We start from the raw sequence: 18,043 nt of genomic DNA, 5'->3' as shown, positions 1-18,043 counted from the left end.
CTCATTAAGTTCTGATTTTTCCAGGAATACTGGAACCAGAATATTCTGTCAAAAAACAGAGTTCCAAAAGTGGAAAAAATGTTAGGTTTGGATCTTTTAAAACCAAACATCTCCAAGGCAAGTTTAGAAAAACTACTGTTTAGAGGAATATCTATTTCAAAAGTATCATTGTCAACCAGTGCACTTCCTATTAAACTTTATGACATTTAACACCATTCTGTGTTAATTTCATCTGGGTCTTCCTTCTCTGAAAATACTGTTTCCCATTGTGTAAATTTTTGGATTGGTCATCTGTGTAATCATCCTCCAAATATTTCAGCTCCTGAAAATATCATTTATCTCAGAGAAGAGCATTTCCATATAATGGGGAAATTCAGGTTGTATACCATGACTGGTTTTTGGAATCAGTGCCACAGAAACTTACTATAACTGAGCACTCAGTAGACTAAGCATTAGTCTAAAAAAGATGAGCTTCCACTAATAGGTGGATCAAGTGGCCCATTTACACTTTTGAACGAGATGGTCCCCTGTTGGATACGGCCCTTAGAGCAAGCTCCAATGCGTTCAGTTTAACTTACAGCCACATATGAACGGACCTTCTTAGAAGGACAATCTCTGCTGTTTCTCTACTACTTTGTCTGTGTACTTCCGCCAGAAGGGTTTGCATGACTCAGTTGTTCTTTTATTCCAGTTTAATTTCTGCATTAGCTAATAATACAACACTTTGCAGGTAATAAATAATTCTAACTATGTAGGAAGACTTCCTGAGTCACAAGAAAAAAATTGGATAAGCCTGGATAGACATCCATTTGGGGAAAAGGAGAGGTGGGGTTCTGCTCAAAGTCCAGGGAATTTTAATGCCTATTTCCTACTGCAAATTCTACATCATAAAAACAGTTTCTAAATAGTCAGTGAAAATCTTACTGTTTTAAAAATTATGTAACTAAGTCGTCGAATCCTATCTAAGCTAAGACATGACATCAAAAAAACATCCAAAACCCAAAGCCTACATAGCTCTCACCAGTGCATTTCTATCAGCAATAGCAATGCTGCAATGACAGGCTGCAAAGAGCAAATCAGTGTTTTTATGACCATGTCACACAGACCTCTGTTGACTTGGGTGCCTTGACAGCGTGCAAGCTAGAAAGGACTTGCAAGCTTCTCCATGCACAAGCCCATCAATATATAAGAAGATAAATTATTGTTTTATTAGATCCCTAGTACTGACCCTATGTTTTTCTTGAACACATTTCTGCAACCTTGGTCCATGTACTCTAATTTTATAATTTATTTGGCAACAATTCTGTGCTTTTAAGTACACCATTTTGCAAAAGCATAGTACCACTGTCCTGGTGGACTTTTTGATTTTTTTCTAATCTGCTCAAATATATCAGAATTGATATAAAAACTGACTAGATCTCTGACCCAAAAGCTGAGGCTTTCTCAGCATCCCCCCACCTCCACAAGTAATCATCTCCCATTTCTGAGTCCTCCTTATTTCTCCCTGCCATGGCAGAAACACGCCAAGTGTAAACAGCTATGGGCTGCACTGCTGTTCTCCAACCTGCCTCTGCTGCATGCTTTTATTTGGTCCCTCACTGTGTTCCCTCCAGCCAGGCAGCTGGCACAGGGCCCGTCTTAGCAATGCTTTCCTGCAGGGCAGCCAGGGATAACCTTAGCGTTTCACAGCTTGTATTCTCATGCCGTTGAGCTATTTGCTATTCAGTCAACAATAATATCACTTAAAAGTAATGGGTTTTGTTACTGAGAAGTCTTGTAAGAGTACTGATACGCGACCAAAATGTAAACAGTAAGTGCCTACAATTAGACTAAATATGTGTCTAGATAGGTAGATAAGTGGGTTGACTTTCAAGTGACAAAGCACCCAGAACCTCCCCGTTACAGCCTGTGGGAACTGCTGGCAGTCCAATTTGAAAAATCAAGCTGCTTATCTAAAACTGTAAAAGAGACCCAACAGCTCCAAATTAGCCTAAAAAAATCCAACCAAACAAAACAAAACAAAATCTTGTGGTGTTGGTAAATACTATATCGCACGCCTGTTAAAAAAGTAAACACACTGGATGCTTTGCTCAGATAATCAAAACGCCGTACAAAACCAGCAGAATAAGCAAGCATACACCATTAGTTGGGATTTTTTCCCAGCTAATTTAGTATTAAAATCAGAGATTTTTAACCAGTAGCCAAAATCAAGATGGCAAGTTCCTTCCTATCCCTGCTTTAAAGTAGGGAGCAGAGTGGAGTCAATCACATTCATCGAAAATCATGTACTACGTTAGCCACAAATGTTACAAAAATCCTCAGGTCAGTGAACCAGTCACAAGACATCACACCTGGCTCTTAAGCCGAGACCCTCGGAGCACGCTGGCTGGGCAGCACGCTCTCCCTGGCGCCCAGGTTGCTGGGAATCCAGGTTGGGCTGTCAAAGCAAGCTGGAAGGGGAAGGAAAGCAACAAAACCTGTGATGCTCATCAGATTGCCAAAAAGTTCTGAATTCTGTCCCACTGTCAGCCTGGTTTATGAAGAGGATGTTTTCTAGTTTACCTGTTTTACTTGCACACACTCTTATCCCATCTTCCCTTAAAACTTCCCGTGGACTCTGCTGAGCTCTAGAGGCTGGCTCCTCTTGAAAGTAGTTAGCTGTACTGGCAAGAAACAAATTTCTCAGCAAATTTCTGCACACTTAACAGCTGGAAAACAACCACAGGTCTGAAAGTCTGCGAGTAGAATGTGCAAAATGGGGAAATAAGGGAGTTTGTTTATTTTTAACATATGTATTAACCATGGCTCTAAACTGGTTGGGAGGTTGCAGCTGGAAGAGGAGAGCATAGGGGATTTTTTTTTTTTTTTTTAACTGAATACATTCATGAAATCAGAACTGGTAACAGGAGACTGCAGTTAGGGAGAGGGGCAGAGGGAACACAATGTCTTCAGACTGTGCAAAGTCCCACTCTTGGCCTGATGCTGGAGAGAGATCCAGTGAAGTCAGCATCAATGGGGGGAAAGATCCTCCAATGCTTCTAATGCAGTGACTTTTATATGCAGTGAATTTTATTTCAGCTCCCTTAAATCTGTAGTCAAACACATTAGAAAGATAAAGTGGGAGACTCTTGGGTTGTTTGACTGTAATCTTTGTTCCTGGCTGCCTGCATCTGTTTGCAGATGGGCCCAACCAACCCAGTACCTCCCGGGTGTGCAAGCGGTTTCCACCAAAACTGTTGCAACTTCAGGGGTGTGGGACTTTGCAGAAAGCTTTAAGGTTGTTGTAAAAGCAGAAGCGATAAAGAAATATAAATTGCACTAGTAAAGTATTCTATTAATGCGTCAATGAAATACAGAGTGTATTTAATATATTTAAATATATATGATAAAAATCTCAGTTTTGTCTCCCCATGTCATGTATTTTCATCAGATTGGAAAATATTTCATCAAGAAGCAGTGGGAAGTATTAACTGCTTCTATTATGAATTTATGAGGAAGTGATACTTATTCTGCTGCTGGGTCCAATTTTGCTATGGAAAATTCTGCCTTGAAAGATAATTGGGCATACAAAAGGGTTGAAAGATCTCAGCAGAAAAGAGAAGGTGGATTCTGACAGCAAATGTAAGTCAATTCACTACAAAATTACAGGATGTACTTATGAAACTTCTATAACATACAAAGATACTCAGCTCTACGTGTAATCACACTTTGGAATGGAATATTTTACTCCTGAGCACATGAGAGCTAGAGGAAGTAGCAAAAGGGAAAAAAAAAACAACACATACCAAAAAACAAAACTGTCCTCATTCTGAGTGATGAATGACTTGAAAATCTGAACCCTTTTTGGAAGTACTTGCTTCCTATAGCTGACTAAATGGTAGCAAAATTCTTTGAAAAGTCTACCCCCACTTGTGTGTGCTACATACTTTGTAAATCTCTCCTAAGCCTCTTTGTCCATTCCTTTGTTTTTCCATTTCCCTTTCATTATAGTCATGTTTTCCATGAACTACAGTGATCTCTCTGGAATATTTAACATGTAGTCTAGAAGTCTCTCTAGATAACAAACCCAAGCTGAAGTTCAGGTTCAGGAGGGTATTCACTGATTTCAGTGGGCATTGGAGAGGATATGAAAACCAGTGCCTGCAATCCTAGATCCAAAGCGCCAGTCTGATAAAGTACTTAAACATTTGCTTAGCTAAAAATTATATATACACGTCCTAACTGAGGGAAATGACGACAGGAATTCTGACATGGAACCACAGGCTTAACTTTCTTCATGGACAGCAGTGGCAAGCCATTTTAGGTTATGATATTGATAACAACAATTAAGTATGATAAATTACATAGGAACATAAAAGTTGCCATAGTGGATCAGAGCAAAGCAGCCAGGCAGTGTTCTGCTAGTTGCAAATACTCAGAAGAGTAAAAAAACTACAGGCTGATTTTTTCCCCTCATACATTCTCCCAGCTTCAGCAAACAGCAGCTTAGAGACATCAGGAGCTTTAGTACTGTTTAGTAACTACCAGTACACTCTATCGTCTGCACCCTTGTCTCATCCTTATTTGAACGGTTTTATATATGGCTCCCACAGCATCATGCAGCAATGAGTTATACAATATGAAAAAGTAGTTTGTTTTGTTCTCAATTCCTCATATTCTACCTGGCCTTTTTTCCCCCTTCTCTGCTGCTGCTTCAACACTGACTGATAGTTATAGTGACTTTAATTTAGAAATTATCAGTGCAGGTGCCTAACCATGGTACATTATGTCACATACATTGCTTAATCCCTAGAGAAATGGAATTTTACCTGGGAGTTTATTTCCCATATGTTCAGTATACTGAAAATTGCTGCAACTCATTGTAGTCCATTTTAGTTCTTACTGTTCTGAATATCTCTATTTCATTAAAAGCTTGTGTGCCTCACTAATCTCTCAATTTCCAGACAATTTAGCAATATGTTGAGTAGCACCAGTCTCAGGAAGATTCACGTGAAACTTCACTGGTAGCCTCTCTCCATTGTGAAAGCTGGTCATCTATTCCTGCTTACTTTTTCCTGTCTTCTAACCAGTTATTACCCTGAAATGCATCATTCCCTGGAAATTTAGTTTCTTTAAAGCTTTTTTACTTGAGTTGTTGCTCCACTCATCCAAGTATTTGAAGAGCAGTGGCTAATTGTTTGCCAGAAACACTGGCAAACCTTGTTTGATCTTGATCTGTTAACAGCCTGGTAAGAGAGTGCTGTTTTGACACATTAATTTTATCTTCATAAATATGATTAAGATTGAGCGTTAAAGCACTGTTTTGTGAGGCACACTGGAAGGAAGGAAGAAACCTCAGCCTAGCCCATGTTATCAGGGTGGCAGAATGTCTGAGGTTTTTTGTTCTGGAAAATATTCAGGTGAAACATACTGTGAAAATAAACTTTAGAAGAGGCAAATGTTCACAAATGTCTTCTAGTAGCTACCATTTAAATTAATTTCCTGCCAATGGGGTCATTTAGGATAGAAGAGGATCAAAAGTAAAAGTAGTGTGAAATTTTACTAACAAATAGTCAAAGTTTTCCCAGCATCCCAGCACTTGAAGACTTCTTTCAAGTGAAGTCAACAGCACCCGGAGCGACAGAGCTCCCCGTCCTGTGGTGACGCAGCCATGCGTCATCCCACGGGCCACGCTTATGGCCAGGCTTGACTGCTCACACTTTGGTTCAGTCTCCACTATCACACTGCCATTAAGAGCGGCACAAATCATCCCGCCTGAGAGGCAGCCCTGCACCACCTCAGCAGCCCTGTGAGCCCTCAAGCTGGTATCTCTCTCAAACCATTCTGCCCTTCAGTTGAGGGTTAAAACTCAAGCTTAAATGGCTGCACCTTAAAAGTCCTGTATGTTAAACAAATGAACAAAAACACTACAACTTCAGACCTGAATACTGACCAACAGCCAGAAGGAGCACTGGAGGTTGAACAGGGAAAGAGCGAAAATCAAGTCCAGAAACTGTCAGTCTCTGTTGTGCAATCTGTTTTCACAGAATCAGCTAAATCTAAATGAGGGAATTCCACCTCAGCTTTTGCTCCTACCACTGCTATAGCCATGGTATCTGGGAAATGACTTAGACGCATCTCTGGAGAACAGCATGGGTCCAGTGCTTCCAAAAGGCCAAAGTCAATACGTTCATGTGTCGGATGCATGTGCCAGTGTAGCCGCCCCAGCTGCAGAACACATGATGTGTCAACTGCTTTACATAGGGTGGGTCAGGAAGAGGCTCATTAAAGAGAAACGTTGCAGCTTGGCTTGCAACATCTCTGCATCCTTGTCCAGTTTTATACTGAAAAAAAATTACATTGTTTTAAGAAAAGAGTTCTTCTGGATGGAGACTGAAATCAGTACAAAAGGGCCAGATGAGCTGTATCTGGTACATTAAATACAGATATGTTACAGATCTTTCACATCATTAAATCATTGTTGAGGAGCAATGTAAATTATTCTGATTTAAGTTTATGCGTAATAATAACAAGTTATTCTGATGACCAAGTTCTGATTATTTTACATAGGTGATGAAAGAACAAGAGAGCTCTTTCTCCCCGAGTACGCTTCCCAGCAAGGGAGCCTCAGCCTGACGATCTCCTTTTAGCTGAAATTCCCTCCTGCTTGGGAAAGGCAGTGACACAGCTCCCTAAAGGCATGCAGAACCTAACTCCCACTGAAATCACTCAGCAGAGTTGCAACAACATTTTCAAGGGTATTTAGGCACCTATCTATGCAAGTAATTGGGGCATAACTTATGAGATGGCTTTCTGTGCAGAAGTGCATTTCACCTCTTGTGGATAAGATGGGCAATGAGAAAGCACCTTTTGCAGAATAAGGAAGCCAAGTGTGGCATTCCTGGGCTGTGTGAGCTTGCATCTGTGGCCACATTTTTTTGGTGCATCTGCTGGGAAACAGTGCTGGAGGGAAGTGAGTTACATCACTTCAGTGGGTGCTAAATTGTCACCATTAAGGACGTTCCCCTCAGTGGACCTGAAAGCTATTCTTGAATAACCAAAAATATCATCATATATCTATTACAGAACATAACCTGTTTTGTCACGTTTTCCCCATCCTTGACCCATCAGTTCTGACTCTTTAACCATGAAATAGGCTACAGTGCACTGCATCCTGTTTGTACAATGTATACACTGATTTCTGTTTATCTAAAACCTTTAAATCAGTTAAGACAGTGTTAATCTACTCTTCCTCTGTTTGTTCCTGTTGAGGAGGGATTTTGCAGGTAACTTATGGAGACAACAGCCTGAAAGTGGATCCCGCACAGTGTCCAGTGGTACCTTGGCTAGTCTGGCCTGTCTCTGGTACACGGCTGTTCTGAAGAATGAAGGATTTGCACAGTGCTAATCCCTGTTACACAGACAATCTGCAGCCCATTTGCTATTCCTTTTTGGCTTTATTTTTAACAGGGCCTTAAAACATATTTTTCCTTAAAATGACAACATTCTTTTCTGCCCTCTTTGTTCGTGGGGCTTTGTGCGCTCATAAACAGTTTAAGAGTTCCCTTCACACCTGCGTTGCACATGTGTGCCTGTAATAGGCTCTATTATCTGTCCTTCACTGATAACTTACGAGGACAGCGTTGATGAAAAGGCACCATCCTTGCGACTGTGATAAAACAAAACAAAACCCAAATCTAAGATCGATAGCAGTGATGGGAAGGTCAGCATGTCTGAGGAAGGAGGGAAGCTGAGCCACTAAGCTCATTAGAAATCTACCTGCCCAGACATTGTGGGGTGTCTCTTAATTTTACGTTCTGATATTTAAACTCTCCATAACCTGAATTCATTGAAATGCACCAACAACAGAAATCCCCACTTGCATTTCAAATCTGCCTATTGGATACCTCTGCCCTGGAAGGTTCTTAAACATTTTGCAGATATTTATTAGTGAAGCCATCCAAAATCCCTGGCAAGCAGAGGGGCAAATACACGCTTCCCAGTTTGGCAAATAAGAAAAAAGCAGAGAAAAATATACCTAAAGCTTTAATTTTCAGACTCATTCTTCCAACTACCAGAGAACTGTTCCCCCTTCACCACTCCAACTAGTTGTTTCTCCTACACTTCGCATGAAATCCAAAGATAAAGAACACTCTTGTGCTTTTTTGCATTAACAAAAATGACAATGGTGTCTTTTCATCTATGATTTACTCCTGTCTTTACCACTTACGTCTAGGTAATACTTTGACCAAAATTTTCATATGCATATAGACAATTAAACTCAAAGGCTGAGAAAGCCCAAGTTCCTACATCTGACATCCTTACAAAATTTTGCACTGCCTAGCACATATTACACATACATGCAATACCAATAATTACAAGCTCATATTCCCCATGTAGCAAAAGATACTCTTTCCCATTCCTCCTTCCCATTCCCTCTACAATTATTGTCACTTCTGTAGAGAAACAAAGGGACAGTGCCTTCCCTATCCCTCATGCTGGCCCCAAAGTGGGAGTTGAGTGGCTGTGGGGAGGGAAGGCTGACCTGTGACTCCTTACCAAATGGCAAGTCTTGCTCAAAGATGCGCCGCATCATACTGTGCTCCTCAGGCAGTCCCACCAAAATCAACAAGCAAGGAAAGCCCTCAGTCAGTACCACAGAGTAGCTTGTGGGCAGTAAGGTTTGCCTGGTCCTTAAACACTGGTACAAAATCTTAGAGCGATTTCCTTCTGCACAGAAAGCTCAATCATTTGGTTAGACAATGCCACAAACTACAGTTTGATGCTTAATAAATTGTCACAAAGCTATAATACAAGTATTTACTTGGTCACTTATTCTTTTAGAAATAGGAAACAATTGAGACTAAAGTTCAGCTGCAATTTGTTGCAGCTGCTGCGGCAAGGACCCCTTTGGAAAGTAATTTCTAGAGGATTCTTGTTAAAAAGTCATTTCCTTGGCGCAGGGTGAAGGTGGGGGGGTGTGTGGAAGATAGCAACAGGGACCAAAACCACGCACAGACGTTTACAAGCACTTCCTGAAGAGCGCTTTCAAAGCCCTGTATTTATTCAAACAATTACAAAAACATTTTATCCAGCTAAGCAGTTTAGCCCCTCAACTGAAGTTTAAACCTAACTTTTGTTAATATGTTTTTCCTCAGTGAGCACACTGCCTCTAAGAAGACATGTGAGGCAACATCAGCCCTGGGTCCCCCGTGGAGAGCGTCTGGAGAAAGGCTGACAACCTCCTGGTTTTCCTGGCCCTTCCAGTGTTTCCAGTATTTCCACTGTTCAGTACTGACTGACATTCATTCTCTCCCTGCCATTGGAGCTGGCTGAATTGTTTTCTTATGAGTAATACACAATTGCAAATTAAGCTTTGTTGGAGTCTGTTAACACACAGGAACTGAGGGTCTAGAAGAACAATTTTCAGCGTTGCTGGCTGATCCCATAACGTTTACCTCACTAATTATGGCATGTGATTGGTTATATAAGTCATATCGTATCATTACTACTACCTGAGTGGATGATGAACTGAAATTTAAGAATGACAAGTCTGGTAAAACTTTCAGACTGCTAAATACATGAAACATCTGGGGTCCAGGATGTCTTCACATTTATTTCATGGCGTCCATCATGCCAGAGAGTTAAGAAAATGATCCCCTCCAAAGAGAAGAATAATGATGCCAGGCTGTTTACCTCTGTAAACATTCATGAATTTATCGTTAGATAACACACTAGCCATGCTACCTTCTTCAGCCTCCCAGATGGTCCCCTTGTTCTCTGAGCCAAACACAGGAGAGAGGCCAGCTTCCCTCCTTCCATTATTACTATCATCCCCTCATGTTATTCACCATAGGCTCTCTGCTCTCCCTCTGAATGCAGTATGTCAGCTATCTAATCACAGTTTGCAACACTTTATTCAGTAAGGAATACCATTGTCCTCTCTACCTCTGAAAGGGGAAACAGCCATTTTTGGAGATTTCTCTCCAAATGGCAATTCACATGCTTGTCTGCTCATATAGCTACCCATCAGATAGGGATGCAAAGTCTCTCTCTCCCTGACTTCTATTAGTGAAGGAAGAAAATCTTCAAAACTAAATTTTCATTCATTATAAGGAACAAACCAAAAGCCTTTGTTTGGCCATCTACACCCTCATGCAGGGAAGACCTGAGAAAAGAACAAAGTCTCACACTTCTCTCATTTTTCTCACAGCCCTGAAAAGCACTGGAGTTGTCCCAGGCACCTTCCACGTGTTGTCTCCTCTTCCCCCCACCCCCGAAGAATGCAAGGGGACACAATGTACGAAAAGGAAGAAAGATTCTCCATCAACTCCCCGTCCTACCAAAGAGGAGAGGCAGGAGACTCACAGCTCAGTCTCTGTGTCTTGGATAAGCAAAGGCCCCAATACAGAAAGACACTTCCATGTCCAACCTTTCCTTTTTTAAGGCAGGAGAACCTCCCAAGCGAGTTCACGATGAACTGGGTGGGAGCAGGCTCTGCTCTCTACTTCTCAATACAAAAGAGGCAAAACGAAGAAACACGGCCAGTTCTGCCCAGTCTGTGCTATCCTGCCGGGTCCAGCAACAGAAACCCCGTGTAGCCATTTCTGACTCAGCTGCTGCTGAAGACACAACTGAGAGATCAGAGGTCCCTCAAGCCCAACCCTCCTAATACCATTTCTTGCTTGCAAACCCATGCCGCAAAGGACAGAGATTTTTCTCCTTTCAAACCTATTCTCTGTAAAAACTCACCTTGAACAGAGACCATATACGCAAAAAGTACCCTTTGTGTTATACTCCACATCAATACTGACCGGGTAAGCAGCTCACAGAAAGCCTTGAGACATGCCAGTACATCTTAGTGTCAAGAGAGGGGCGGTAGAAACAGTTCTCATTAGAGCTTGCAGCGTTTGGAAGCCCAGATCCTATTTTTAGTAGCAACTTCAGAAACAGCCTAAGTTATTTGAGGTGGGACTTAAGCCTTAAAGACAGGACACAAATTTCTGTGACTCCCTCTAAGTGATGGGAATATTTGCCACTGGCCACCCAGGGCACCACACCTGTACTCTGGGGAGCGCTACAGTTTTGCTGTAAACAATAAAAAAAATTAAACACGTATTCTGGTGGTACATCTTTCGCTGCCGTTTTTTTGACACAGCCTAAACTGTTCTGATGCTTTTGAAAACATATTGAACTAAATTAACCACAGCTAGATTAGGTTTAGCATTTTGCATTTCTGTTAGCATTACTTACATATGATTTTCCCTCTCCTCCGTTCTGGAGACCTTGTTTTACAGCAAATTATCTAGCTTTAGGATCTTTGCAGGCTGTCCTGAACAGGTACACCATTTTGTGTAGGAGTACATGGTAAAAGATACAGTTCTGGAGACTAGAAAAGAAAAAAAAGTAAGTTTTTCCCCAAAAGACTCATTACTTTTCAGTGATGAGATTTAGTGATGAAATTCCAAGCATAAACATTTCCTGCTGCAACGTAAACATGTTTGGCTTGCAATTCTATTTAAAAGGTCTCCACTTTACACATTTAAGACTTGCAGGGAAGAAATCACACCGACAGCAAGTCACTGCCTCATTCAATGCAAGCTGCCAAAAGGCACAGAACTGAACCCTGCCCTCTCGTTCATGGGACTGACGAGTATACTTTTAAAAGCATGCACAGCCTGGTTCACACTTACATGATGCACAGGGAATGAGGCAGAGGGCTTGCAGAGTGAAGCGACACCTCATTCTCGAGCATGTGCAGAACAGTCCACCTTCACTAGAAATGCTAAGAGAGGGCCATTTGCACTACATATGTGCAACATGCAAGTCTCCAAGATTCATTACTGTGCGTATGAAAATTCAATCATATCAAAGCTTAGGCTTTAAGAAAGTCCCAAGGGGCTGAACCGTGTGCTTATGCACTTTGAGGGGAAAGAACGAACAACCCTTAAGCTTTTTTTTTTTTCTTTTTTGTAGCATTGCCCTGGTCTTTACTTACAGTAAGAATGAAATAGTTGCTAAATGAGTAAACTCTATGATCCTGCTATATGTTTATATCCATTTATTGGTATCAATAGTTCTGTTTCTGTGTGGACACAAGTTTATAAATCAGATAAAGTCAATCCCAAGAAAACAGTAACTAAGATGAGCAAGCCAATTATTTTATCTGAAAACTGCTGTTCTCTGGTCACTTGGTATGACTGCATATATCCATTTATATGCTCTATTTCTCTGAGGTATGATGGACAGACATTCCGTTCCATCTATAACACGATGTTTTGTAGCTCATTCTAGAGCACAGATTTTTGCAATAAACTTGAAAGTCCCAAAAATTCACCTATTTTCATATTTCATTGCCATTTGAAAATTGCTTTGTTTTTATGAAATTTTACATGAAAATAGGCCTGCACTTCAGTCAAAACAGGGAAAGTTATATCGAAGGAAAGTGATAGTTGGGGGGCACACATGATCTTTTTTGATCAAGCATAGGATGTGCAATGAAGACATGAATATTCATGTTCTCCAACGAAAATAAAGACTTTTGCAGCCACAATTCATATAAAAGCAAGCAAACAAAACCTTTTGAGCTTCTTGGCTTTTATGCGGGCCTTTCACATCCATGGATGTGAAGCTCTTAGAAGCTGGTCTCAACCTAAAGGTACTAGAACATAGCACTGAAAAATGAAGATTTTCAAAGAACTATCCTAAGGTCTTAAAAGAAAAAAAAAATCTAAACAGTAAAGCACATGGTGCTTTACTGATGGAGCAAAAGTAGAAAGTCGGTTGCTGTTCTGCTTTCCCCGTAGCGTCATGCACACCTATGCATCCTCACGTCACGAGCGTTTCATGGCTGCAGCGCAGCTTCTGCAACGAAGGTCTGGGCAGTCCCAGCCGGGGGCCTGGAGCAGCCGAGCGGGGGCAGCCACACCGGGCCTTGCCGCGACGCCCGGGCAGTCACCGCCACTGCGCGCACGTGGGGGGAGCACAAGTTCAGCAGGGACTTCTGCAGCAAATCCAGGCAGAAAGAGAAGGTCTCTGCTTTTAAAGTATTATCCAAATCATCAGTTTTATGTATATATAAAACTTGTTTGGATATATTGTTTAAAAAAAGCTTAGATACATAAAACCCAAAGAGCAAAGGAACGCAGGAAGAATGGAGGGAAGGGGAGGGGGAAAAAACCAGAAAGCTTTATGGGGCTCCTCCTTTGCAGAATTAAATTCCTCCTGAGCTACATTTTCAGGATGAGGCATTTTAAGTGCAACTCTAAAAGGACCAAGGCTTAACTGACAAACAGAGACATGAAATGCTTGCAAGATACATCTGACATAATTAAAATCAAAATTAAATCTATGTTATTTTTGCATTTGCAAAGCATCAGTTAATCAAACATAATGAGTTAATCAGACCCCTTTTCTGAGGGCAAAATAGTGACATGCTTCACCATCCTTTCTGTTTTCCATAGACTTCTCAGGCAGAAACCAACTCTCCCTGAGCATTTGCACATCCAGTAGCACATTAGAGTCCTGGAAATTTTCTAGGCATTATTGTAACATTAATCGGAAATAATCATGGTAAAGCCATTTTAGAGGTGCTTTTGCTCTACATTAAGAAGTCAAATAATAACAACAATTAAAGGCGACACCAAGCAAGACCCAGGAAGGAGGTAAATGCTCTGCGTCCCATTTTTGCAAGCAAGAGACAGGCCACTCAGCTATTTAGCAAGACTGCTGCCAGTAAACCAGCATGTCTCCCACATTCCTAACAGCAAACAACAAGAGCAAAGAACACATTCTCTGGTGACCTCTGCAGATTTAGCAATTCTGGCTCTTTATTTTTTATTTTTAAATGCTGTTGCTGGATATAATTTCTAGGTATTGCAATTACATTATTTTTAATCCCGCAGAGAAATATTTTATACTGCCTTGGTTGCTAGCTATTCAAGATATTGTGGTTACATTTTTGGTGTGTTTGGTACATTTTATTGAAACGTTCTCAGGGCACTGCAGTCAATTACTACAGAGCATGCTGTTTTACTTGCTACAAAGTATCATTCAAGCATTTTCTAGCAAGTCCTTGTGGGTAGCTACATCCTGTTCAAGTAACACACACGTAGGTCCACGCACTGATAGGTACCAGATAGGTACCAGACCTGTGCCAACTCAGCCGTTTTGATTCACGCTTTTTCGGTTTGGTTCCCATGTGCTTCAGCCTTGCAGCTCAAGGTGCGATAGAGTTAAAAAATGCATTTTTAAAAGTAAACCAAATGCATTTGAAACAGAAAGGCTTAGCTGATATCCGCCTGTCATGCCTTTCCAGTGTTGTAATTTTTCCCAGCTTTTCACTCTTCTCTCCTTTTCCTTAGCTTATTATCTCTTATTCAGCCATGCAGTCGCACCGATGCCCTCTCTCCCGGCCATCCCAGTTCTTCCTTTCATCGTCACTACCTCCCCGTGGCGCTGGGCCGGGGGGGGGGGGGGGGGGGGGGATGATCCCTGTAGGAAGCACAGATCCAACCAGCTACTCGGCGGCAAAAGGAAAGAAACAGGACTCACTGGGGGAAGAGAGTCAAAAAAAATGGCTTTTAGCCAGGATTCGGGTAAAGGCAGAAGAGAAGACAGCCCGTGGATTAAAGAAGGGAAACGGCTGGAAATAAATTTTGGTAGGTCTCAATCTACCAGATCATTAAAGGCAACGGAGGGAGGGGCAACCCTGGCACTGAGGAAAGGGACACATCTTGGTGAGAAAGGGGACTAAAATCCAGAGGGAAGAAAACAAAAAAGATGGTGAAGTGAGTCTGAGACACTGCTGACCATCAAACGGAAATCGGTGGAAGGGCCACAACTTTCAATTGCAGTTACAGTATGTGGGATTTTTCCTTTCCCATCAAGTCCCTTTAGGCGAGAGAGAAGACAGGAAAGCTCGTCCCAGCAAGTATCCAACACACAGAAAATTCACCGTTGTTGCTCATCTGGCATTTTTCACTCATGACACTAGTCACTGTATTTTATTTATTTAGAGAGCTGATAAGCCCATAACAAGATCCTAGAGAAGCTAGAGCACTGAGGTACTAGCTGCTACTTGAAGCCATTCCTCCAAAACAAGATTTTAAGGGAAAGTGATGGCAGCTAGTCTATAGCACTAACCCGTGGTCTAACAGGCACTGTATGGTCCTATTTTTGAGCAGTTTTATCCTCAGAAGATGTATGACTTCACTGAAAGCCTTGGGCTACAAACGATTGTTAAGCCTGATCCTGCTATTTCCTTTTGTGAGATGATGTGGGTAAGTAGACACTACAGAATCAGCCCCTTAAAGATCCATTGGACTCCACACAACCACAGATTTTTTCCCTCGTGAAAATGCTGTAGACACTTTGTGAGTCTTTGTGAAAATAGCAAAACATTAGCAGTTTGTGGAAAGTGGAAAACGGGAGCAAACGTGAAAGCACAGCTAGAATCTCACTGATTTAGCACGTCACTGCTGTTCATTCTCTGCTGATCCAAGGCAGTAAAGGGAATAAGAACAGAAAATAAATAATATTCCTCAGAAAGACATAAAAATGTAATTCTTACTCAAATTCACATTTACCCTAGCTGTCCCTCCAGCAAGCCAGATCAGCTTGCTTTGCTCATATGAATATTTTCATTAATTTGAACTGGAACTTTGACTGACAAAGGAGCACAGGCTCTTTCGTTTCTGGGCAGAAGCGCTGTAACTACCAGCTGAAATATATCAACACTCCAGATAAGCCATGAACTGTTGCATCTGTTGATTTATTGCTCATTAAAGACTTCCAAGTTGCTCCTAGTCCTGGTAATTCATACAGCTTAAAAGTGTTACATTAATGTATTTAGGAAACATTCTGAAAGCACATCAGTCTATCAAACAAAATAAGTAAATAAATTGCTGCCTAATGGCCCTTTCATCAGTTTTGGTAGGGGTCCTCTGATTTCCACTACGTACATCAGCAGAGCACTGAATGCGCTCCTTAGAGCTGTCACAATAGCAAAATTCTGTTAATTTCCCTTTAAGCTGTATATCCTCGGTCCTTAATAAAAATGTTTCCTATTTGCAAATAAGTCACTCAGCTTAGTATTTAATATTACCAAAAAAAAAGGTATTCCCATTTTTCACACATTATAAATCACACTAAAACAAAAAAATGTTTTGGAAAGAAAACCGTATGTAGCTCTATTCTTCTAACAAATGACATACAAAACTTCAACACAAAGTCCCATGACTTAAACACGCAAGTACTAATCTAATAAGAGCATAGTTTAAAAAAAAAATGGTTAAAATGTCATGTCTTAACTACATGAGGTGTGACCCCCCCTCCCCCCCGGTAAAAAAAATGGAGCAGCTTACCAACCCTTCAACTAGAATTATCACCAAAGATAAAGCATCATCAACAGAGTAACTTTTTTTTTCTTCTTCTTTTTACTGCAGTTCTGTGTTAATTGTCTTGCTTCAAGCGGACAGCCAAAAGTAACATCTACAACCCTGGGTTACAAACGCAAGGCATTTTCCTGGGCTACATTGGTGTGAAACTGAGCAACAAGTGGGGATGGAGTCGCAGTGAGGGAGGGCAAAATCAGTCCTGAAAGCCACTGACAGGAGGTGAGGTTTGCTCCTCGGGCACAAAAGTCACCAATTCTCCTGGGGCGGTTTGCTGGAGGAAGGAGGGCAAAAAGAGGCTCCCCTAGGTGGGATTGTACTAAATGCCACAGACGGGGCTGCTCAAAGCCTGCGACAGCTCTTTTACTGTACAAATACTAGCAGTGTTTTCTTTGACTTGAGGTATAACTTGGTAAATTCATACCAGTAACTGAGAAGTCCATTGCACATAGTCCAGATTGGCAAGAAAGGGGCAAATCTTTCAAATGCATCTCCTGGGCAGTACAACTTCCTTTCCAGGAACTAGCTGAATGACGACTGATCATTCTCAACATTGTACTTTACACATTGAAGCGATATGGATGTTGTACAAAGGGTAAGGTGGCAACAGTTCCCTAAAGGACAAAAATTACACAGCATGACTGAGGCTGGACAATGCGTTACCCCGCAAAGACCTGCGCTGAAACTCATGAGACTGAGATAACACACAGTGGGAAAACGGGCGCTACATTCTGGCTTTCTGTGAACATAGAGAAAAAAAAAGAAAACCTAAGGAAAATATATGAGAAAGCATACCATGCTCCTGTATTTCCTCAAGGTGATTTAGCATAGTAATTATTACAATGTGTACTAGGAAGGAGCACAGCATTTTAGAAATATGAGACTTTGCCACAGCATCTGTTACTAAACTTTGCTCAGAGGTAAGGAGAGGCAACCAAATTCTGGGTGAATTATAAAACAATTCAAGTGGCTGGGGAAAGAAAGCTTGGAGTTTAAAACCAAATTTCTCACATGCAAAAACCAAAACTACCACCATAATTATTATGCATGAGCACAAAACCAAGTGATAATATCCAATTATTAGGAAGCTGCTGTGAAACACTAGTGAATTCAGTGGGTTGCTTGAATTTGCAGCTTTTCTGCTGCTTTAAGGAAAACGTAGGCAATGCCTTCAGGCATTCAGCATTTTTTTGCCATTTTAGTGCTGAATGTTTGCAGCTCCCTTGCTGCAACACTGTCTGTTGCTTATGAAAAGCAGCTGTATTTGGAGGTACTAATAATGCCCAATAGTATAAAATCTATATTTTCTGAAGAAATCAGAATATACCTCTTTCAACACCATAATGCACAGCATTCACACCAGGTTGAGACTTGGTAGGGAAGTAGAAGATGGATGGCTTCAAATAATGGTTTATAGTTTACCACAAAGATGATGAACATTTTCTTCAGACCCCCAAGAATTTAAGTAGAGTAAAAGGGAAAGAAGGCTACATAACTCACAAGCAAGTCAGGGTCTTTTTTTCATAAGGTTTCTATAATCTTATTTTTTTTACTTCCACTCCAACTTTCTTCCCACATACTGAAGACTGTTTTCTCTGCTTATCTCAACTGGACATAACCAAGCAAAACTTCCACAACCACAAGAGTGTACCCTGGACAAGAAACCTGGA

The 18,043-nt window shown here is 41.2% G+C and overlaps 1 protein-coding gene across 2 annotated transcripts in view; it reads right to left on the bottom strand.

The window, feature by feature from the left end:
* The window catches only part of DKK2 (dickkopf WNT signaling pathway inhibitor 2), a 67,874-nt gene that overhangs the window by 26,611 nt on the left and 23,220 nt on the right, over nucleotides 1–18,043 (bottom strand). The gene's annotated exons all lie outside the window — the stretch shown is intronic.

Source organism: Struthio camelus, chromosome 4 (genome assembly GCF_040807025.1).
Source record: "Struthio camelus isolate bStrCam1 chromosome 4, bStrCam1.hap1, whole genome shotgun sequence".
Lineage (NCBI taxonomy): Eukaryota > Metazoa > Chordata > Aves > Struthioniformes > Struthionidae > Struthio > Struthio camelus.
This window is presented reverse-complemented; position numbering and strand designations above follow the sequence as displayed.